The following is a 7,909-nucleotide window of genomic DNA, read 5'->3' as shown; positions in this document are numbered from 1 at the left end:
GTGGTGGGTATTGAGGAGGGCACGTTCTGCATGGAGCACTGGGTGTTATGCACAAACAATGAATCATGGAACACTTCATCTAGAACTAATGATGTAATGTATGGGGATTAACATAAGAATAAAAAAAAAAAAGAAGTGATCTATTAATGTAATGCCTATCTCTTATGCTGTACTCTAACCAAGATTAATCTACTACGGATTTTTTTTAACTAAAATTGGTAGTTCCCTTCCTGTTCCTAATGAATCACTACCATTTATTATGCCTCTGGGATCCAGCAAACAGTGTCACTTCAGCAGGTGATATAGAAAAGAAATGGGTTCACCTAAAAAGGGAAGTTAAGTTTAAAAATCCAGCTAAAAGTACATAAAAAAGTAGCAAAACCTCAGGGTAGAGCTGGGTTTCAGCAGGAGTGTGAGGCATTATGGAGAATGTGGCACAAATATCATCTTCCGCCTGCCCCACCATCTCCCCATTCCCCCTTCCTGGAAAAGGTAAATCCATGGAAACAGAAATGAGATCAGATGGGAAGAGAAAGGAATGGAGAGTGCTAGCTCTTGGGTGTTTCTGGAGTGATGAAAATGTTCTGAAATTAGATAGTGATGATGATTGCATAACCCATGAACCCACTGGAAACCATGGAAATGCACACTCTAAAAATAAATCAGATTCTCTGTTTACTGATGCAAAGTCTGATCAATGAGGTCCCATCCTCACGAGAGTTGGAGGGAGAAAACAAAGTCCCTGGCCAGAGGTACCTGAGGAACATCTCTGCCTCCAGCACTGCAGTGCTTGATGCAGTCCAGGTCTCCCCCGGGCACCCTGGCTCTGATTTCATAAACTTACACCAGAGTGGTTCTGATTTTGAGCTTAGTGTTAGGACCACAGTCACAAATTTGTTGCAACCCCAAAAATCTCTTTGAATGAATGTCACTGATAGGAGGGGCTGCCTCTTTCCCTCTCCTAGTATCCGTCTCCACATGAGGAGAGTGCAAACTCCAGGCCTCCCTCTGTACCTGTACTAGGAGTCAGGGGGAAGATGGGAAGGAGGAATGGGGAGATGGTGGGGCAAGGGGAAGATGATGTCTGTGCCACATTCTCCATAATGCTTCACACTCTTGCTGAAACCCAGCTCTCCCTTGAGGCTTTGCTACTCTTTTATGCACTTTTAGCTGGATTTTTAAACTTAACTTCCCCCTTTAGGTGAACCCATTTCTTTTCTATATCACATGCAGAAGTGACACTGTTTGCTGGATCCCAGAAGCATAATGAATGGTAATGATTCATTAGGAACAGGAAGGGAACTACCAACTTTAGTTTAAAAAAAATCTGTAGTAGATTAATCTTGGTTAGAGTAGAGCAAAAGAGATAGGCATTACGTTAATAAATCACTTCCTAAATCATGTCACAAAAAAGATATTCACAGTTTGTCACAAAGGAAAAAAACAAGACACTAACAATATGTACAGTGAGATCCCATTTCTGTACAAAGAGATACCTATCTTGCTATCTCTAATTAGTGCCATAGTGAATAATCTTCTTTTTAATGTATCTGTTTTCTACTCTTTTCTAAATTGCACATATATGTCTTATGTAATTCTTAAAATTCAAAAGCAAAATGGCACCAACAGTATTTTGCAGACATTTATGATATTACAAATAAATGACTCTAATACGATCATCATAGACAATCATTTATTAACCTCAAAGTGGGTATATAATCCTTCCTATTACTTGAAGGTAGTAGGGAGATTACCAGAGATAGTGAGGGGAAGGATAGGCTAAAAGTCATGCAAGGTGGGCTCTGCCCTCCAGGAGGAGCTCATGCTCTGAGAAATTGATGTTATACTTCAGAAACAGGGTTAACGTCTTATCAGACTCTGCCGTGTGCCGTTTGATTAAGTCATTCTTTTAGTAAGCAAAAAGTATTGAATGGCCACTTCTGAGGACATTGTCCCTGTTTTCTAGAATCCCAAAGGGATATTTGTTTTTTCTCCCACTTTTCATGATAAAGCAAGACTTGGTTTATTTTTCTGGGGCTTCATGTGCTAGTCTCATCTTGCTTATTTATTTACATAATACCATTAGGTCCTGATAAACTTCCAGATCTGGACATATTTTTAAAAGTAAGTGATCCAGGATGCCTGAGTGGCTCAGTTGGTTAGGTGGCTGCCTTCGGCTCAGATCATGATCCCAAGGTCCTGGGATCAAGTCCTGCATTGGGCTTCTTGCTATGCGGGGAGCCTGCTTCTCCTTCTGCCTGCCACCCCCCTGCTTGTGCTTGCTCTCTGTCTCTCTCTCCCTCTCTCTGACAAATAAATAAAACCTTTATAAAAAAAAAAAGTAAGTGATCGTGGTAGAGGATGAGGACCCAAAGGAAAAGAAACCTCATAGATGCATATCCTAAATATCCTCAGTTCCTACTCCACACTCATTTCCATCCATAGGGAAAAGTGAGAGCATATTAGCATTAATAAGTAAACACTTTTTATTCATATCCTCTGCCTGCTCACATGAGATCCCTAAAGTTACCCTAGCTACTGCTGCAAGCCCTCAAAGACAGGGCTAGTTTCATATTTGTTCAGGAATAAGCCCCCTTATGTTCTCCCTGTCTAGCTTTCTCCACTGCCCATAAGATACTTGGGGTACTTCAATACTGCATATACCTTGGTGTCCTCTGAGGAAACTTAGGCTGTTTGGACCAATTTTGTGTAAATTTAATTTTTAAAACTACCCTGAGAAAGACTGAATATTAGAGGAAATTCATAGTGTCTCTTCTAAAAACCAAAAAGTTATTTAATATTAGACAAGTAATACTCCAACCTGTAAATTTACTAATTTACTCAAGCTGAATTGTATAGGGGTTTTCTCATCTCCAGTGATGAAACAGCAAAAGGGCAAATACAGAGAGCTATGTAAACCTGTACATGATAATAGTGTGGAAGTGCACTGAAACATGCATAGGGGATGAAGAATAAATAAGTGATTTGAGTGATGTTCTTTGGATATGTCCCTTGAGAATATAATCCACTTCTCTCAAGAAGCAGCTTTAGGGTGTGCATTTAGTATTTATGCATGTTATCTACTTGCAGGAGAAAGCAGTGAAATCTGAAAATGCAAGGGTCAATTATTCATTTCTCTTCCATCCTACTCTTTCATAACATAAAAACGTAATCCCAAAATGACATTTTCCCACACAGATTTATCTCACAGACATCCAGTAACTTACACATATATACTCAATCTCCCAACATAAATTGTTTCCTCATTGTGGTATTGCATTTCCTTCTTCCTCTAGAAAATAGTATAGATTTTTTCTTCTGGAAAATAAAATACACTTCCAACCTGAAAGTTTAAATCTTCAAGAACATATAACCTCTTGGACATAAAAATAAAATTCAAGGAAATTAAAGGCCTTTCTAGGCTGTATTGTTAATAGAATAACATATCACACAAGTTTTTCAATATTTTAGACATCAAAAAGCAACTCTAAAACTGATGTGAATTTGGATGTAAAGTAGTTAATATGCACATGCCTATCAATTATCAAAAATAACTAGAAGTTATATTTTGATCATACCACAAGACCTTCAAACTATGAATGCAAAACAGTCAAGACTGGTCAAGAATCAGTTTTACTTCCCTTAGCTAACTACTCACCTCCATCCTATAAAAGGAGTTGGGAGCATTTGGCCAAGAGGGGAGATGACAAAAGATTTTGTAAGAACCTTCACTAGCCATGGGAGGGATCAGGTACTTCTTTTCCCTCATCCCAGTGAAGAATGACTTCTGGAACTAAATGTCTCCTAGAGTTTGGTAGACTTGGTGTATTGATATCCTAGTCATGACAGAGAAATCTAAGGAGTGAGATGCTGATTGGATTTACCTATAGCAGGACAGTCTCTGGAAACATTTTGGGAATAAGTGAACTCCAATTTACAATGGGTCAAAGTTTCAGATTTCCTAAGGACCATGTGAGAGAGCGAGAGAACACAGTTATAATTTCTTTATGATTGCATCTGACAAATCTCTGCTATTTCAGCATGCTAGTCAGTAGGTATACATACATATGCCCCTCCAATCTCTAGGTCTTTTCTGAAACCCCTTCCCTTTGCAATCTATCACAAATAATTAAGTCTTCAATTTTCCTCTAATCCCTGGTTGACTGGCTCTCTGAGGCTGAATTTAATATGCTATGGGATTGGAAGACATTACGTCCACTCCCTCTCTCCACTGGCTCTCGCTACCCTTAACCATTCCATCAGAAGAATGGGCACTCCCCAACATTTCCAAAATCATGTTTTCTCTATGTATCTCTACAACTCAAACTGAATCCAATCCTTTCTCATCTCCTTACACTGCAATGGTCAGCTGTCTCCTGCTCTAGAACTTGCCTAGAGATAAGCTACGGCACTATGTGTTTGCTCTGTTTAGTGAATCTGTCTCAAAGTTTTTAACCAAGAACAATTTCTGTTAGATACTTTCCAAGCCTGTTGCTTCAGAGATGAAAGGTGTTTCCTCAGCCAATTGAGTTCTCCAGAATTTAAGACATCTTTTCAATGAAACACTTCTTTTTCTAATATTTTTTCCCTCCTATAGCAAGAACTGACTCCCCTGTGGTGTTCATTTCCTATGGATGTTCCTTTGCCATTTTCTCAGTTTTAGGTGGGTTTTGTTTTTCATGTCTACTTGACTCATTAAGTAATCCCATTCCTTTTCTACGGAATATGAATTAACCATTTGCTGGATGGAAGTGTCCTCTTCTCTTCGCCATTGTTAGTTAAGACTTATTTGCTGTGGGGCGCCTGGGTGGCTCAGTCGTTAAGCATCTGCTTTTGGCTCAGGTCATGATCCCAGGGTCCTGGGATTGAGCCCCACATCAGGCTCCCTGCTCGGCGGGAAGCCTGCTTCTCCCTTTCCCACTCCCCCTGCTTGTGTTCCCCCTCTAGCTCTCTCTCTCTCTCTGTCAAATAAATAAAATCTTTAAAAAAAAAAAAAGACTTATTTGCTGCAAGCTTACATTCCTCTTTATATTTTAAGAAAATGGTATTATCATATTAGTAGGTTACAGAGTATTCCACTATACTGAAAAAGAATTGAACAACCAAGACTTGAGTGTCTCTAGGATCTTAGCAGCAGTTAGTTATATGCCTATCCAAGCTCTCCCCAGCACCCACTAGGTGGGAGAAACTATACATAAAGAATTTTATCACAAAGGTGTCTGTACCTGAGGCGGGAAAAAGGAGGCAGACAAAATATGCAACAGTAACCTCTCCTGGTTAAGTAAATTATTCCAAATGGTCATTTCAAATGATATTTATGAAAACTCTGTAAAAACATGGAAATGTTTATGGTAAATAAAGTGAATTACAAAATGTATCGTAACTGTGGACATTCGTTATAAAAACATATGTGTAAGGTGGAAAACTATGCAAAATAAAGCTATCGTTTCTGTTAAAATGGAGAAAGTACACATATTCATATTTATTTGATTATACATAAAAATATCTCCTGAAGGATACATAAAAAAATTAATAGGAGTAGTTACCTTTTGAGGTTGGGAGTGGAGCAGATGGGGTACAGAAATGGGCAAAATACTTTTATTATATACCTTTTCATATTTTTTGAACCATATGAATGCATTACTTATTCAATATTTTAAATACATTCATATATTTTATTGAATAAAATATTTATTAAATAAATTTATATATATCTGGAAGACAATACACCAAGATGGTAAGAAGAGTGGCTGTCCCTCTGTATTGACAAATAGTTTGTTTTTTTCTTTATGCATATGTCATTCAAATGTCCTCTAATAAATAAATGTTCCTTTTTATGATTAAAAAAAGGGAGAAAATCAAACATTTTTGTCCAGTTTTTTTTTTAACTAATTCCTTGCCAGACAACCTAGAGTCAATAAAATTTCAAGAAGGAAGAAGGAAATTATCACTTGTGGAGTTACAAAGAAGTGTCAATAACTATGCCAAGGACTTTACCTGTTTTTCCCTTGGTCAAGCCAGCCAGAGCATTAGAAAGGAATCTAAACAGAATACTGCTTCCATGAGGCTCTTTCATATAGTGCTTAGGATGGTGCTTCTCAAATCTTAGTGTCTGTACCGGTCACTTAGGAACCTGGTTAAAATGCAGCTTCCAATTCAAAAGATCTGGGTAGGGCTTGGGATTCTACATTTCAGACAAGCCCCCAGGTGTTTTGGAGGCTGCTGACCTGCAGACTACACTTTTGAGTAGCAAAAATTTACTGCAACATAACCCAGGCTGCTTCTAGCACAACTCGGAGTCACCATCTGCAGGTAGGACTCTGAACCTCAGAGTGGCCAACAGGTCAATTTACCTTATTGAAATAATTAACAATATCGTATTATTTATTGTAATTAGTGTCCCTGTTTTAAAACTTAGAAATTTAATATATATATATATATAAAGATATCTAACAAAAAGATGTATTTCTTAAAGCCCTTGAAACACCTTCATACTGCTTGGTATAAATTGACTGCTTTGGATGAGTGAGAATGCTGTTCTTCATTGTCCCAGCCTGGTCTAGGTCTTTAACCAAGACCTTGGGGCACCTGGGTGGCACAGTCAGTTAAGCAACCTACTCTTGATTTCAGCTTAAGTCATGATCTCAGAGTCCTGAGATCCAGCCCCGATTGGTCTAGCTCCGTGCTGAGCATGAAGTCTGCTTGAGACTTTCCCCCCTTCTCCCTCTGCCCCCCACCCCACCAAAATAAATAAGTAAATCTTTAAAAAACAAAACAGCACTTGGATTGAAGAAGATAATCCTGGTTCTTCTGGAAGTAGGAGTCCTTCTCATCCAGCAATGGTGCCAATGTGACACTTGATTTCTAGTCTTAGCTCATTTAGGAACAGTATTACTTTGGGCAAGCCATTTCAGCCTTCAGGCATTCAGATCCTTCATTTGTACAGTACAGCTGACGAGCCAGTGGTGAGAATAGCTGGGCCTCAGCATCTGAGGCTGACTCCATTAACTGGCAAGCTGCAGATGTCTGCCATGCTTGCACTTTGTCCTCAGAGCCTTGGGGAGTTATTGAACACTTAGCAATAGCATAATACAAGGCTACATGGCAGGACTAACACAAGAGGACAAAAAGAAATCCCACAGTTTGCCTAACAATTAACTAAATGATGTTTAACTCTGAACAGCTGCCTGATTTAGGACAAATTTCAGCTACTGTCACCAGCATAAGAGAATCATTCCAAAAAGCAAAGCCAAACCTCTGTTTACTCTTCAAGCAAATAGTTGAGTTTAGCAAACAAAATCTTCATTAGAGGCCATCATGGAATATCAGTTATTACAAGTGTTCTAATTTTTATAGATGTGCTTGAATTTTATTACATAAGAATTCCACATCTGTGAGCCAAACTCGGGCCTTTTATATGCTAAGGCCTGTGATCAAGCATAAAATCTGATTCTAGGGCTCCTGGGTGGCTGGGTCGTTAAGCGTCTGCCTTCGGCTCAGGTCATGATCCCAGGGTCCTGGGATCAAGCCCCGCATGGGGCTCCCTGCTCAGCGGGGAGCCTGCTTCTCCCTCTCTCACTCCCCCTGCTTGTGTTCCCTCTCTCGCTGTGTCTGTCTCTGTCAAATAAATAAATAAAACCTTTAAAAAGAAAATCTGATTCTAATTAACATTTCCTCTTGAAATTAATAGTAACTATTATTATTTATTAAGTAATCTCTTCTGTGCTAGGTGCTTTACATGCATTGTCTCAATTTACTCTCAAAGCAACCACAGTGAGATGTTACTATCCCCATTTTATAAATTAAAAAAAAAACAGGCTCAGGGAGGTCAATCAACTTGCCAGAGGTCATACAGGTGGCTGAGCTGGATTTTGAACTCTGCTCTGAACGACTTCTTGTCTCTTAAACT

This window comes from Leptonychotes weddellii, chromosome 11 (genome assembly GCF_054177405.1).
Source record: "Leptonychotes weddellii isolate Sample4059 chromosome 11, ASM5417740v2, whole genome shotgun sequence".
Classification (NCBI taxonomy): Eukaryota; Metazoa; Chordata; class Mammalia; order Carnivora; family Phocidae; genus Leptonychotes; species Leptonychotes weddellii.
This window is presented reverse-complemented; position numbering follows the sequence as displayed.